Source organism: Ursus americanus, chromosome 1 (assembly GCF_024610735.1).
Source record: "Ursus americanus isolate L20-20 chromosome 1, mUrsAme1.1.p, whole genome shotgun sequence".
NCBI lineage: Eukaryota > Metazoa > Chordata > Mammalia > Carnivora > Ursidae > Ursus > Ursus americanus.
In genome coordinates this window covers 8,108,475-8,125,268 of record NC_142127.1, presented here as the reverse complement: position 1 = coordinate 8,125,268, position 16,794 = coordinate 8,108,475, and positions in this window count along the sequence as shown.

Below are 16,794 nucleotides of genomic sequence, written 5' to 3'. Positions count from 1 at the left end.
CTTACATGAAACTATAAAGCTCAGTTCTCTGATCTTTGGTCATTTAAAATTTCACACACAAGGCTTGGGAGATTTTAATTCAATCCAATCCAGTTCAGTTCCACGAACACTGACCGGCCTCAACCCCTGCTCCTGGCATTGCACTGCCCCAGGGATGCAGAACTCGGGTCTCAAGATGCTCACACACAGGTCCTGGGAGAGGGGACAGATATTTAAGGAACAATTTGAAACCCTGGTACTTTTAAGTGCAGCGCGATGTTGTGTACGAGGCCCCAGAGTGGGAACAGTGTGAGCAGAGGCAAGCAGCTAGGTGGGGCTTCTTGGGGTCAGCACTGAATAAGCTGAATCTGGGGGAAGAATAGATGTGCGCCCAACGGGGAAGAAGGTAGGAAAGGCTTTTTTGGCACAGGAACTGCACTGTGCAAGAGGTGGAGAGCTGACTCTGTTTGGTGGGAGGGCTGGAGAAGAATTTCATGCAGGACACTACAGGCAGGATCTTTGGGTTGTTCTCCAAAATGCACCCAACTTTAGGACAGTTTGAGAATACTGTGGGCCAGAGTGTTTGGGGAAAGCTTCTTGGATAATATGGGTGTCTGCTACACCAGAGATCACCCCCCCCACCCCCCATCTCCAGCGATGATGATGCCGGGGTGAAGTGCACCTATTTGGCGAATCTCTTTCCCCTGCCCCTTTTTTCACAGGTAGTTATCATAGGATGATTCATTCTTTTGTTGAAAAACCAGGTTTTGAGAGCTCCTGGGGTGTGGCAGGCCCTGTGTGTGTTGGCTCTGCAGAGCAGAAACCCATAAATATTTTTCTTAGTCCAGCGGGAGAGTGGATGTGTAAGCGGGTAATTGCAATGCCAGGGGTACCCTCTAGCACAAAGGGGTTGGAGGGCCGAAGTGAGCCCTTCTAGTGCGAGCTCCCAAGACCCAGCAGAGTCTTCACAACGCTTTACTTGATTAAATTCAATTTATATGTTAATTGCCTTATCTACTTGCGAAATAGGTCTTTGTAAAAAGGAGGTAGGGAGGTTTTGATGCGTAAGTGCGAGGTTTATTAAGTACCTAAAGCAGGGGTCCTCTCACAGCTAGGATCTCATGTAACAGCCCTGGGAGGTAGGCATTATCAGCTCCGATTTCTAGAAGGGGAACAGGAGACTCAGAGAGGTTAAGTGACTTGCCCAAGGTCACACAACTAGTAACTAGGCCAGCCAGGATTTCAACCTAGGTTCCACAGACTCGACAGCCCAACTCTTTAGGCCCATTGTAAAGGGGGCCCCCTCTCAACCTGCACCACCTGAGACTCTGGCCACCAGCCCCACGTGGCCACTGAGCACTTGAAATGTGGCTAGTGTGAATGAACTAAATTTGTACTTTTTTTGAATTTTAATTAATTTAAATTGAAAATAAAAAACGGAGACTCCATTCAGTTATTGGGGAGCTTTTATGTGTGCTTGAAACAACTTGGGTAAGTGAAGCCACCCTTTTGATTGCAAATGTGACAAACTCTAAATACGGATGGAGTGTTTTGGACCCAGATTTAGCGTCCTTATCAGCAGCGCTGTGCGTGTAAAAGACACCTGACATTTCGGAGACATATTGATTCTATGTTGAAGTGATAATGTTTTGGATACATTGGATTAAATAAAAATACTTTAAAGATTATTTTCAACTGTTTCTTTTCACCTTTTCAATGTGGCTATTAGTAAAATTGATTATGTCGGGGCGCCTGGCTGGCTCAGTCAGTGTGGAGTGTGTGGTTCTCGACCTCAGGGCTGAGAGTTTGAGCCCCACCTTGGGCATAGAATTTACTTAAAAAAAAAAAAAAGAAAAGTTACATATGTGGCTCAAATTTTATTTCTGTTGAACAGTGCCGTTCTAAGTGAGTTTTAAATAAGTGAATGAACTTTGTTAACTTCCGAGGGTTGCTGTATGCAGAACAAGATAGTAAGAAAACATATACCAAAAACATATTTATTTTTCCATCTCTCAGCTGACCTTGTTAGCCCTCAAGTCATCAGAACTGGGGGTCCTTTACTGTAAGCAGGGCAACACCATTGTGCGTGTACTTTCAGAGCAGGCCGGTCTAAGGCCGGAGGTCGATGGCACCAGGGCAGAACAAGGAGGGGGGTGATCAGACCCGCAGTGACTGGGAGGTGTGCAGGGAGAACGGGAAATTGACGATGGTTAGGGTTGTGGTCCTGGAGACTGCTGTTGGTAGCAGCACACACACACACACACACACACACACACACACGAACCCAAATCAGAAGCCGCGAGGCCCCACAGTTCTGAAAGCATAACTGATTCCATAAACAATTTAGACTTCGCTATTCCAGCCGATTTCCGGGCTTTATTTTTGTCTGAGTCCATTATTACGAAGGTTTTCTGTCTGACTTTTCCATTACCAGTCTATTTGTGAAGCTCAGATTCAATACTGGAAGTCTGAATTTTCCCGTCATACCTGACTTTACTGACAGAATAATATAGATATATTTGAGGGGAGAAAGGGAAATGAGATGAGGTAAACTTGAGAGTTAATGAAGAAAACACAAATGATATTGAGTGAGAGTTATTTCGATAATGTGGAAAAAAAGAGTTGTGATTGGTATTCTGATTTCTTCCTGATGCTGTTTTTAGTACTTTTCTGAGGTGCTTGCCTCTCCAGGGTTATTAAAGCCTTTGATCAGGATTTTAATGTGTGTTCTTCAACAGTTTTTCTTTTGAGATTGGAGAGTGAGTGAACGAGAGAACGAGAGAGAAGGGAGAGGAAAAGTGTGGTAAATTCTTTTTGGAGAGGTGCTCCGAAGAGTTGTGCAAGCTTCCAACTCTTGGTTTCGGCTCAGGTCATGTCCTCAGGGTCCTGGGATTGAGCCCGTGATGGGCTCCACGCTCATCGAGGAGTCTAATTGAGATTCTCTCCCTCTGCTCCTCCCCCCGCTCGTGCACACACTCTCTCTCTCAAATAAATAAATAAATCTTAAAGAAAATTCATTTTGGAGTAAGGATGATGTTAGACCTATAGCATTAGCTGGTTTCATATTTGTGGCTTTAACTATTTATTCGTAAAGGACCCGAAAACACCCTTCATGCGCGATGAATGGTCATTTGCAGAGGCAAAGCACCAACGTGGGGTGGTGTGAAGCGGGCTGCAGGAGCTCGTGAGTGAATCCAGCTGTGCCTGCAGCAGCACAGCTCTCTCTGGGCTTGGAATTTTGTTCATTTCAGAGTATATAATAATCTTCACTAAGGGTTTAAAAAGCTACTTAAATGTTTTAGCTATATTTTGTGCACTTAATGGGCACATTGCACACCGTGTATGTTCAGAAATTTGGGGATTATCAAATGTCTCAAGAGACCCTTGTGAACACCAATATTAGTTGGAATTGGAAGCACTTGGGAAACTCTGGACCAGATAGCATTGTTGTAACAACTTCTGCATTGCTTCTCTAGAAAATTTCAGAAGAATTTTTGTCCAAATCCAGGGATGGCCTTTCTACAGAGTGAAAACCAAACTGGGCAGGGTGTAAGGAAAAGATCCAGTGTTGAGGTTGCACTTGAGTGGTCAAGGTCTTGGTCAAAGCTTCTGCTTCTCTAGTTCTGCCACCATCCTTCCTGTGTCTGGCTGGGTTTTGTGCTGGGTGCTGCCTTTCCTGGGCTGGTCTTGAGAGCAGGTGCATGAGGGGCGCCTGGGTGGCTCAGTCGTTAAGCATCTGCCTTCAGCCCAGGGTGTGATCCCAGGGTCCTGGGATCGAGCCCCACATCGGCCTCCCTGCTCCACTGGGAGCCTGCTTCTTCCTCTCCCACTCCCCCTGCTTGTGTTCCCTCTCTTGCTGGCTGTCTATCTCTCTGTCAAATAAATAAATAAAATCTTAAAAAAAAAAAAAAAAGAAGGGGCATGAAGCTCTCTTCTGTCCCCTGGCCATATCTCCGATGGGCTTTCCTTTGTCCCAGAGATGCTGGTGCAACTTCCTGCTCTATAAGTCTGCAGAGTTTGGCTGTTCCAGACCTTTGCCACCCTGCTTATTCCTTTGTTCAATTTATTACTCACTCATTTTATTTATTCAACAATAAACATTCATTGATTTCCTACTGTGTGCCAGATCACTCTGAGTGCACGGGGAGATCTAAAACATTTCTTGCTGTGTCTAGTTCTGAGGTTCTCATTTAATAAATAATTTAAAATGCTATGTAGATGTACAATGAGGACCTTCTGTGGTGCAAGCCCTGGATCAGGCTTTGGGTTCTCCAGTAGGTGTAGAGTGGGTTTTGCTCATCTTTTCCTACCTCTCCATCTAATGTGTCCTTTTGATAGCTCCTAAGACACCAGTTAGTTGACTAGTCTTTAGTATCATTGTTTTTAACTTACATTTTTTTAAAAAGCCTGATTAAAAAGATACGTTGCAGTTCAAATACATAAAAAGAAAAAAGAAAGAGGTGAAACCCAATGGAAAAGAGTGAAGCCAGAGGAATGGTTCTTGCCCAGAATACATCCATGGGGCTCAGTTTCCTAGAGATGGACCAGAACTGTGGCTGTGTGTTTTTCTGAGTGCCAGCTCAGAGAAAACATGATCATTGACACTGTCAGTGTTACAGGATTTATGGAATTCCATGAGAACAGCCATAAACCAGGAGCTCCAGAGAGGTGCAGATATTCCCAGGCACCTCTTGTGCATTATAATCTAGAAAAATAAATGGACTGAAATAGTCAGGTGAGTGTGTCTAAATACTGTTTCCTACAGCCAAGTCATCAGTAAATACTGGGCAGAAAGAATTCAAGTTCTTGCTCTTTAGTCAGTGCTGAGAAATCAGTGGGCACATAGAACCTTCTGATGGATAAGTCCTTGAAATGAATTTCACATACTGGGATCACATATGTTCTTGGCATAATGTTATGCCCTGGAGTTATGCTACTCGAGGTAAACTATAATTTCTGCTTTCATGAAGCTTCAAGACATATATGCCATGAATGCATAATAGGGAGTGTAATATATGCATAAGTATGTCCCAGGAATGCCCAGGGGACAGTGAGAGTAGCATCCAGCTATTGTGTCTGGAGGTCAGGAGGTCAGGGGGTCAGGGATCAGGGGAGGCTTCATCCAGGAGGAAGGGGGAAGCTAAAAGGGTCGTGGCAAAATAAACTCAAGCCTGTAATTTGGCTCTAGTTGCTGTCCTGGGTGCTGAGAAGGTGAGATGTGATTGAAGAAAGGCCATCTCGTGGCAGCCCAGGGCCCCTCCATGTCGTACTTGGCTGAAGTGTGGAGGGGCCCTGGCAGTCTTGCGCGAGTCTTCGGGTGAGCTGCCGTTAGGCAACCTTGGGTCCACCAAGTTGAATCAGCTCTCTGCCTACGTTTGGGAAATGCCCCTCCTTATGAGTCCCAACTCATTATCAAAGCAGGAAATGGATTCTCAAGCTTCCCCCTCCCCTCACTGCTGGGGGCTGGGCGTGGGACCTAGACGTCGCAGGTTAGGAGGCTCCCTGGGCTCTAAACGGCAAGCAGCGGCTGCTGAGGCTCCTGGGCCGGTGGGCGGAGAGTGTGGAGCTGGGAGCGGTGTGGGCGGGGCCAGCTCAGGGCTGCCGGCCGCTTGGGCTTTGTCCCAGCGGTTTCTCTGTCCCTTCCTGAGTGTAGGTCAATCACCCCACGTACTTTCTTTTTTTTCCAAATGAGTTGCAAATTTCATTCAAAAAGTGCTACGATTTGGAAAGATGTTTCCAATAGAAAAAGTGAGAACAACAAACTCCTAATTGGGAGATAAAAATGAAGAATATGGCCCTTCGTCAAGTCTAAGTTTATTTATTTAAAAAAGGAGAGAAAATTCAGATAAAACAACAGTGAGTATAAATATATGATAAAGACGACCTATGAAAGCAATAGATTTTTTTCTTCTGACACCAAGAAGCCGTTTGCATCCAAACCCAATAACATTTAATAAATATGCTCTCGAAAGTGGTGAGGGTTAGTTTCTGTCACTTATAACGGAGAACCATGGCTGATAGAGTTTCCTTCTTGGTGTAGAGGTTATGGTCGACTGGAAAGGAACTCTGTGTTCTCATTGTTAAATGGGGATGACAGTAATAGTGCCTGCCTCATAACATGATCAGGAAGACAAAATGAGATTAAATATGGAAAGCTTGGAACGTGATTGTCATATAATCAATAATGCATGTTAATCATTATAAGCAATCACTCTAGTTTTAAATTCGATCCACAAATACTCAAGTCATTTAACCTCTCTGGCCTCACTTTCCCTTTCTGCAAAATGGAAATAACACCTGCTGTATTTATTTCATGATGCATGTGAACGCTGAACAAATTAAGCCATAAGAAGGTGCTTTGCAAAAGTGTAAAATTCCATGTGAATAGAATACAGTTCTATTACTCTGATTAAGCTCATCACCTGATTCTTACTAGGTCACCCTGATCCCCAGAGTCCCCCAGCATGGCCAGGGCTCAAATTCATTTTATGTGATTCGTTAGTTGTGCTGAGAGGGGCAGAAGGGAAGTCGACTGGGAAAAAATAATAGAAAAATCTTAAATTTTATGAACTTCAAAGTTTCACAATGCTTTATCGTTCCTGTGGGTCCAAAAGGAAATCTAATATCCCATTTTGAAATCTAGACTTGTCTTGTTCTATTTGTCAAAAATGTTTAGAACAGTTAAATCTGCCAAGATCCCAAGGGGGCCATGAGCAAAATCTTGGAGGTTATCCATGTACCTCCCTCCTTTCTTCTCACTCTCTTTACTTGTGCTCAGCTTGAGAAAGCAGCTGTTAGCTTTTTTCTGTTTGGTTTGTTTCAAGGTGTGCGCATATGAGAAAGGTATCTCCAAGGAGCACAGAGAGCCCATTGGAAAGGCAATCAGGGCATCAGCAGAGAGGTGGTGTCTATGCTGGCCAGGCCAAGAAGGAGAGAGACTGTTCCAGGGAAAGGAGATAAATATGGAGGTGTGAAGCCAGCGGCATGTCCTGGGAACAGCAATTAGTGATTTAGAATCGCCGGGGTTTAAGTTGTGAGGAGGAGTGGGGTTAGAAAAGATGAAGATGGGGTGGAAGCAGGGCCCAGATAGTGCAAAGGGCTCACTCTTGAGGGTGATGGGGACCTGTGAAAATGCTGTGATCACTTTCCTGTTCTAGAGAGAGTGACCCGCAGCATGGAGGATGCGCTGGAGGGAAGGATGTGGGAGGCAGGAGGACTGGTAGGAGCCTGGCGCTCTCCTCTGGATTGCAGGTGGTGGAGACTGGCCCGGGGCATGGCCCGGGAATGGACAGGGGTTAAAGGCATGGGGAATATGCACCGGGATAGTAGGCAAAGGGACCAGACTGGGAGGAGCCCAGCACGGCTTTGTTGACTCTGACAAGGCATGCCACTGACTGAAATGGGACATATAGGAGGAGAAGCAGTTTTGGGGGCGGGTGAAGAAGGATGATGCAGACCAAAGGCAAACACCTCTAAGGTTGAAATTGTCGTAGTATTATTTGTGCTGAGTTCTTTTCCCTGCTCCTTGGAATACACGCTAGCAATGATAGCCCACCAGACTCGTGGGGACTGGCTCTATGTTTTACCTGGTCTTCTTACCCACCTACCAGCCTGGCTTCACAGATCAGATTCTCAGGATAAGATAACCACTTGTTACATGGAGTTCCCGGGGCGGATATTGTAGCTCTTAGTTTAGCATTTCTCAAAAATGTTCTGAGGAACTCCAGATCTGTAAGGTGAGTGGCTGAAAAGGAATTCTGTATTTCATTTGGGGAATGCTGAGATCCACAAAGTTAAACAAAATTTCTTTACTGCAGGACTTCTCAGAGCCTTGGCTATGTTCACATGCATGTGAATCCTCAAGGCGGGAGATTTAGAGGACAGCGTTTGTAAATGTACCTGATGATGGAATCTCTCTGGGAGAATACTCATTATAATACTAGTTCATGGGAAATACTCTGGAGAAAGCTGATTAAGACTAACCCCTCATGAAAAATATAATCATAAAATGTTTTAAAGAATTCAGGAAAATAGAGATGAGATAGTGATTATGCACCCATTTCCCAGCTTGGATCAATTACACCGTTATGCCCTATTGATTCAAGTGTCTTAAGAACTGTCATAAACCAGATGCAGTTAATTCCCCCATGTAGCCCTCCCTGACCCCATCCTTTTCTGTCTCCCTCCTGATGTAAATCACACACTGAACATGGTGTCCACGCATGTCTCACGCCGTTACTATCTATGTATCACAGGCAGCATAGACCGCTGCTGTGAAACGTTGATGTTGAATGTTTGAAGTGTTGCAGAATTGTACCCTTCCACACCTTGCTTTTCCCCCTTGACTATGTGGGGGGATTCTCAGTGTATGAATAGACCACAAGCCATGTATCCATTCTTCTTTAGATAGACTCTAGTGTGTTTTCAATTTGTTCGTTATTATAAAACAAACTGCTGGCAACATTCTTGCCCATGTGTCTCCTTGGACACATAAGTGAGAGTTTCTCTACTGATCCTTCCCAGAAGGAGAATTATGGCAACGGATTCCCAGGAGGCAACAGCTACTTGTTAGTGGAGTTCCTAGTCCTCCACATTCTCACTAACACTTGGTATTACCAGATTTCCCCTCACGCTCCTTATTGTGAAATGGCAGTTTTGTTGTTTGAATTTGCATTTTCCTGATTACTTGCCATCCTGATTATATCTTTTCATATGTTTACTGGCCCTTTGGTTTCTTCTGTGACTTCCCAGTGTTTCTCTTTTTTGCCTGCCTTTTTTTTTTTTTAAATGAATTTTCCTCCAGTCTGTGTCTTGGTTTTTTATTTTGTTCATGACGTTCTTTGTTGTACAGAAGTTCAAGAAGTTTGTTGTGGCCAAGTTTACCAGTGTTCTCCCATGTGGTTTGTGCTCGTGACTTCTTTATAAAGTTCTCCTCACCTAGCAGTTAAAAGATACCCTCTATTTTTTTTTTTCTTCAAGTTTAAAATTTTGCTTTTCACATTTAGGTCTTCAATTCTTCTGGGTTTAGTTTTGGGCAGTTTGAGACAGGAATCTGATTCTTCTGTTTTCCATTTAAATTGTCAACTGTTCCATCACCATGTATTGAATGAGCTGTCCCTTCCTTGTTGATTTGCAAAGCCATGTCCACGTAGGTCCAGCTTACCCACAATGGCCTTCCCTGTCCACCGCGTTACAGCCGAAGAAATGGAGTCCCTCAAGGAGGCGAGCAGGCTGCTTGGTGCAGGGAGGAGGTGGCTGCTGAACAGGCAGCCCGGGGACACTGGGTGACGGCCAGGGATTTCCCCACCACACTGAGGAGAAAAGTAAGTGTGCTCTGCTGGTGTTCTCTTCTCATCTTTCCCTTCTTCCCTTTCTTCCCCCTTCCTCTCAAGCTTCCTCCCCTTCTTTGTCTTCTTTATCCCAGGTAGGCTTGTGTTTCAGCCTCCAGACCTGTTTTAAAAAATTAATGAATTATTTTATTCACATATAATTAACATACAGTGTTATATTATATTTCAGGTATACAATGGAGTGATCCAACAACTCTGTATGGTTCTCAGTGCTCATCATGGTAAGTGTACTTTTAATTCCCTTCACCTATTTCATCCATCCCCCCACCTACCTTCTCTTTGGCAACCGCCAGTTTGTTCTCTATATTTAAGAGTCTGTTTTGTTTTCGTTTTTTTTTTTTTTTTTAAGTGGGGTCCATGCTGGTGGGGCTCGAACTCATGAATCTGAGATCAAGACCTGAGCTGAGATCATGAGTCAGATGCTTAACCAACTGAACCACCCAGGTGCCCCAAGAGTCTGTTTTTCTGTTTATCTTTTTTTTTCTTTGTTCATTTGCTTTTTTCTTAGATTCTGGTTTTTACGCATGATGTAGCCATCAAAACACTGTGAGTCTTCAGGCGAATGATTTGTCAAAAATATGGCTGGGGAGATAACATTTCCATTTCAGGAGCAGGAGCTGGTTGAGCTGACCTCTTTTCCATTCTGGAAAGATAGATGGCTGGGGCCATTACAATCTACAGCACTTTGCCTTGGCTCCTGGTGATTCATGACTACTAATCCCTGTGGATATATTTTTATTTTCTTGGATATATTGGATGTGCAGGTGGTATATATTGGAAAAGCCTGTTGTTTATTGACACGAGCCCAGTAAAGACTCTGATTAATCTCAAAAATAAATAGAGAAAAGTGGAAGGTCACACTCTGGGATCAAGAGCTCCGATTAGATTCCTGATCCCTGAGTTATTTATTTCCAGTTGAGAGAAATCCTCCCAGCGGAGGTGTCAGGAGACAGATGAAGATGAACACAAGGAGTGTGTGCAGAGCCCCTCTTGTTCTCTCTTCTAAACCTTTACTATCTGTGCTGGTCCAACGTGCTTCTCTGACTCACTGTTTGGGAAAGAAATTCAGCGTCTTCTCTTAGGACCCCATTGTCTTATAGATGGTTGCTTGGAGATATTCCGTGCCTTCCCCATGCCTTTGAGGGACCTGGACGTGAACTTGTTGGGTTTCCCTGTGACCTCAGAGGATTGGAGGTGCTTGGTGCGGTTCCCTTGGCAAAGTCAGGACAGTCTCCTGAGGGATGTTCAGATGCGTGTCCCACGTGTCTTGTGGCCTCTGGCATTAGCAGGAGAGCAGGGCTGGCTATGGAGGGGGGGCTGTCTCCCAGGGGGCTGAGCCTGTGCAGGAGAGGCTGGAATGGTGAAGGGAGCACGAGCTAGGAAGTTGTTATTTTGAGATAGGAAGTAGATCACCCGAGTCGGATTCATGCTCTTCCTTCCTCTCAGCCTAGCATTCTGGTTCTCTTGTTTTGCCTCCCACACGCCTGGTGCCCTACTGCTCTATTCTCTTCCTCTGCTAGTGGAGTATGGTGTGAACATCGCCTCTTGTCCAGAGAATGGAAGGAGACTTCTTGCAAATTTCCCTAGGCTTCCGTCTCTCTTTCTGACAATTCACCCTCCACGTTGGCCGCCAAAGGGAATTTCCAAGAACACCAAATGAATTGTATCATTTCTTTGGTTAAACTCTTCCAGGAAAAGGGTTGGCCTTTTACTTTGGAGATGCCCCAGAATTTGCACGCATCACTCCGTTCACATCCTTCCACCTGAACTTAGGTCAGAGGGAGGCCAGGAAGTGAGGTGTTTACCTGTGCAGACATGCCCAGCAACAACATGGCAACTAGAAGAACAGAATGGATTTGGTGGTCAACTAGCTGTCTCTGCCACAGTACTGAGCTATTTGATGCTTTGGTGATGTCCCTGTGTGAGGAGTCCACTCCCCTTCCCACCCAGCTCCCTCTTGAAACCCTCTCAATGTCACTTCCTCCAGGAACACTTCCCTGGTTCCCCCAGTTTTTTAAACCACCCTCCCCTCAGTACTCTGATGGCACTCCTCATATAAGCATAAGCCCATGGCGCTCAGATTCTGTCTCCTGTCTTTCGCTCCCTACCACCCTGTGAGCTCCTCTTGGGCAGCAACCACATCTTCTTCATCTTTATATCTCCTGTGCAGAGTATAGGGCAAGGCACAAAATAGGGGATCAATGAATGAATTATGGATAGATTGATGCTGCAATGTTGGGAGCCCCTTCCTTAGTGGTATTGGGGACAAAATGTACAAAGCTCTTTCTAAAATGTCAAAGAAAGACACCAAAATGGCAGTCTTTTTTTTTTTTTTTAAAGATTTTATTTATTTATTTGTCAAAGAGAGAGAGAGAGAGAGCACAAGCAGGGGGAGTGGCAGGCAGGGGGAAGAGGGAGAAGCAGGCTCCCCACTGTGCAAGGACCCCGATGCGGGACTTGATCTCAGGACCCTGGGATCATGACCTGAGCTGAAGGCAGATGCTTAATCGACTGAGCCACCCAGGAGTCCCCAAAATGGCAGTGTTCATTATTACTGTTTGCCTTTCCCTGGTGCGGGGCTTCTGAAACCTGGCTGTGCATTTGAGAAATAGAGTTAATGGGGCCCTGCCCCCAGAAGTTCTGCTGAGTAGCTGTGAGGTGAGGGCAGGGGGAAGTGTGCTAAAAGCAGAGCTCCCTGGGGATCGTGTTGCAACCAGTCCCCGGGGGCGGGGTATGAGGCTGCAGGAGCCCAGTGGAAAATGGATTATGGAGGGACCCTGAGCTCCTTCCATTAGAGATGGGGTGGGACTAAACTGTTGCCTGCCTGCCTGCCTTTCTCCCTCCCTCCCTCCCTTCCTTTTCTTCCCCTAGTGATGACTTTCATTACACTTGGTAGCTAAGGGCTGAGAAATTCTAATCAGAAATGTATCCACTTATCCTGAAGCTTCTTAACTCCATCCGGTCCCTGTGGATACAATCTGTGGTGATTACATTTGATGAATTGCTAATGCCTTTGTGATCCCGGGTTCCACATCCCCTGTGGAATCTGAGCCAGCACCAGGCTGCCCTGGCTTTCTGCCCCCAAGGTGCTGGGTTCTGAGAAAGCTGGAAGCTCTAGAGCTGAGACCCACCTGGGGGGCCTTTTGGAGGAGCTGCGAGGACCTTTCAGGTGGGGCTCCTCTTTTTACTGCTCTTCAAAGTGACTGCGTACTGTGTGTGTACCTGCAAAGGAGGATACAAAGAGGGTGAACCCCTCGAGTTTCCCCGTGATTTCCCTTGGAACCATTACTGGATTCTCCAGGGGAACTGGATAACTTTAGTGATAAAATAGGAATGCAGGGTAAAAAGCCAGATCACCAGAATATAAAGTCATTGTTTTCCTGAACTCTAAGCAACTGGCAGGGGTCCTAAACTCTAAGGCTGCAGTGGCCAGACAGGTAACGTAGTTGAGTGATTTAAGGTGTTAGGGAGGAGTGGGGACTGTGGCAAACTAGAAAGTATCTAAGGGCATTCACGTTCAAAGTCTAAGGAAATACTGTGTTGGCCAAACCAAGCAAACATGCTGTGGGTTATTCTTACGATCAACACTGTGTGATGCCCAGAGTACCAGCGTACAGTCCTGAGACCTACGCTCAGGGCAGCTAGGTCTGTTTTCCCTTATGCCCCTTATTCCCGCTGCTGTGAGCTGAAACCCAAGACTCAATATTGACTCCTTGGGAAGGATCGAAGCCTCCATTTGGGACATAGCTTCAGGAAAGGTGCATGATGGCCTTCGAGGAACTTAGCTAACAGGACAGATGAACATGGGAGGCTTGGAGACCAGGGGAGACAGGAGACTTACAGTGATGATGGGAAGTGCTCATGCTTGTTCAAAAAGAGAGAGACCAGAGGGTGCTTGAGGGGGTCTTCAGAGATGGGCTTGGGCTGGTCCCTGCAGGGAGATGAGATTTGGATGGGTGACAGTAATAATGACAATAGCCAGTATTTCTCGGGCTGTGTACTTGATCTGAACTGTGACATTTCACTCTCATAACACCCCAACGAACAGTTCTGTTTGTTTTGTCTGCTTATAATCGGGGCATATGACTCTGGATAATCATAGCTAGCATTTACTGCCAGGTAGGTGTTGCTTTTAGCTCTGCATGTGTATTTACCTACTTAACCCCATGAAGTGGGTTTATTATTATTATTATTATTATTATTATTATTATTATTATTATCTTAAAGATTTTATTTATCTGTTTATTTGAGGGGGAAGGGGTAGAGGGAGAGAATCTCAAGCAGACTCCCCACTGAGTGTGGAGCCAGACTCGGGGCTTGATCCCACATCCCTGAGGTCATGACCTGAGCCAAAATCAAGAGTCAGATGCTTAACTGATTGAGCCACCCAGGTGCCCTGGGTTTTATTATTACCATCCCCATCTTACAGATGAGGTAACTGAGACCCAGGGAGAGTGAAAACTTGCTGAGTATTACCCTGCTTGTAAGGGAAAGATCTAGGATTTAAGCCCAGACAGGCTGGCTCCCAAGTTCTTGTTCTTAAATCCCATATTCCCTCCCTAACTTGCCTGATACCACATGGGTACTGAATGGTGGGACAGGGATGAATTCCAGGTCCTAAACTGGGAGCTCTAAGTACATTTCACTGTCCCCTCTCCTGCCAACACGATGAATTCAGCTAGAATGTGAGAAAGTATCTTTTTGAAATAAGAGATTAGTTTCAAATGTTTGTCCAGTGCTAACCAGGCAGATAGTGTAGCTAATGCCCAGAAAAAAATAAGACCAGGCCACAGGAAGTAAGTCACAGAGGGAGGGGTGTGCAGCTCCTGGACCACTCAGGAGTCAGGTGGGTGCAGGTGGGGCAGGTGGTAGGAGCCTACTAGGATTTGGAGAGGAGCCAGAACCAGGACAGTTGAAGTCTATCTACGTTCATCATGAAAACAGGCATCTGCTTGATACGTTGGTTACGGGTTGTTTAAAAGTACAGTGTATTAACAGAAAATCTGAGATCCATCCAAAAACTCAGAAGACGACCGCCGTTGAAAAGACAGTTTGTTACTCCTTCTTCCCAAAGGAGGGGGCTTGCTGCACCCACAGGGCTACCTGGGGAAGCACCAGGGTGGGCTGGGAGGCACAGAGAGCAAGGGAAATCATGGGTAGGAACCTTTACTGTGATTTCTGGGAATAGGTGAGCCAGAGTCAGCATGTTTAGAATTGGCTCCTTCGCATCATCTCAGGCTCCGGGGGCAAAGGGGCTGTCCCCGCTTGTCTGGTACCTGGCCCTGGGGTGTTTTAGGGCAGCAGGATAGTGGCTCAGAGTGTGAAAGCTGGGTGAGGACCTGGTAGAGGAGGTGGGGGGTGTGGGCTCTGGATTGGTGGGCTTGTATGTGCAAAGTGTACTCACAGGTAAGTTCATTATCTCAAGGAATGGACCATTGCTGGGCGAGGCCGTCCCTCCAGAGCTGGCATGGCCCCAGATGTCAAAGCATCAGAATACAGAAAATAAAAGCCCCAGTTAAGACACAGACCCTGGCCTGACTTTTCTCCAGGGTACAGTTTCATTGCAGTTTTATGATCTCAACCTGTGGAAGTTAATTTTTCTAGGACTTTTTTTTCAAAGGCTGAGTATATTATGAGGACCTCTCCCCATTCCCCCCATTTTATTATTCTTGGACTTAGCAAGGGTCTGAGCACACAGTGAAGGAGATATGGCTTTGCTGTGCCAAGGGTCAGATGCTGTACTGTGCACACGGACCCTCCTGGTGTCTGCCGTGCCTGTCACTAGACCTTGTCCTTTGGGGTAAGGACAGGTCGTTACACCATTGTTCATGCCCACGACTGCACAAGAGCTCCACACCTAAGGAGCTGCCATTCACTTGGTAGGTATGTATGTTTATTACACATTTCCAGCAGATGGCAGTCAAGCATCTTAATCTAACAAAGTCTACTAGGATGACTTTTCTGACAAACAGAAATGAAGTGCCTCTAAGTGGCACCTAGATCCTGAGAGGGTCCACTACCCAATGGTCCTGGTCTCACAGGCCACCCTGCTATTCTCCCGCTCTGCAAGAGTTGCAGTTATGTCCCATCACCCAGCAATAGACGGGCTTCTCAGCTTAGCCCCCGTGGGAGTTCCTTGGAGTTCCGAAGCAGCCTTACTTTTGACTCTCCTACCAGAGCCCTGAGGAGAGAGCAGAGAGGTCCCACAAGGTCAGAAGCGTAGCGCACAAGTCGATGGGGTGGTACGTGATGTCAGGGGTCCTGACAGCCTGGGAAAGGGGGAGGGCTCTGGGCCCCTTAGGGTCGGGGGGTGGAGGGCATCCGCGGTCAGAGAGAAGGGCAGGACACGGGAGGACGTATGCATTCAAGGTTTAGGTCAGGTGTTTAAGGAGTCCTGTACTAGGGAGTAACCAGGAAACTGAAGGATTAGGGCCAACTACTTGGACACATAAAGTGAGGTGAGGCAAAGCAGGTGCGGCCTTGGACTTGTGTTCCTTTGTGTGGGGGAGTGCCTACAATAGGGTAGGTGGTGACAGACGCAGGCCAGGGCGCCTTCCCGGCTCTTGCTGTCCTTGGAATAGGACCAGTAGTTAGCTGATTATCCAACCCTCTGTCTCTCGTGGGGAGGAACTTCGTTTGGGGAAAGATTGCAAAGCCACTTCGGAAGAAGGTGAGACCCTAGGTGCGTGGTGATAACAGGGATCCCAAGTCGCTCTGAGTGGGGTGCCCAGAAAGATTTGTTTTATGTCCTTTGAGAAAGGAGGAGAGAACGGGGGGCAGAAGGAGGAGGGAGGGATGGTGAGCAAGACAGTGAAAACCTGAGTTCCCAGGGAGTGGGAGCTGTCAGGCGAGGTGCCCCTGGGCATGCGGTCACTGAGGGGGGCAGGAATGTCTGACACACAATTTGTGTAGTGCTGTGTGCTGTGGGAGCTGGCTCCATGGATCCCCCCCCGCCCAGGTGTCAGTGAACTCCATGGCACTTGCAGATGTTTGGCCTAGAAGTTTCTGTGGGGTGTGTGTGTGTGTGTTTGAGAGAGAGAACAGGGAAAAATGCTCAAGTTCAGGCCTGGCCAGGCCGATGTGGTACAGAATAGCCAAGGCACGAGTGGAGGAAATTCCAGGAGTACTGGCCATTTCCGTGTAAGTCCCTCAGAATCTGCAAAATCATGGTGAAAGCTCTCAACCTCACGAACTGTGGAGTTAGGGCTTGGGAAGCCCAGCAGACATCTGAATCCCCGAAGCCACCTCGTGTATAGCAGCGCTTTCAGAAGCCTTCCTGGTCCGCAGAGGTATGCTTACCTCAGAAGGTTCCTGAGTCAACTAAACTGTTACAGGTGTCCCTTCACCTCGTCCTATCAGGAGGATTTATCTTTCTCTTTTTAAAAAAATTTTTTTAGATTTTATTTATTTGTTTGAGAGAGAAAGAGAGCGCACAAGCGAGGGGAGCAGCAGAAGGAGAGGGAGA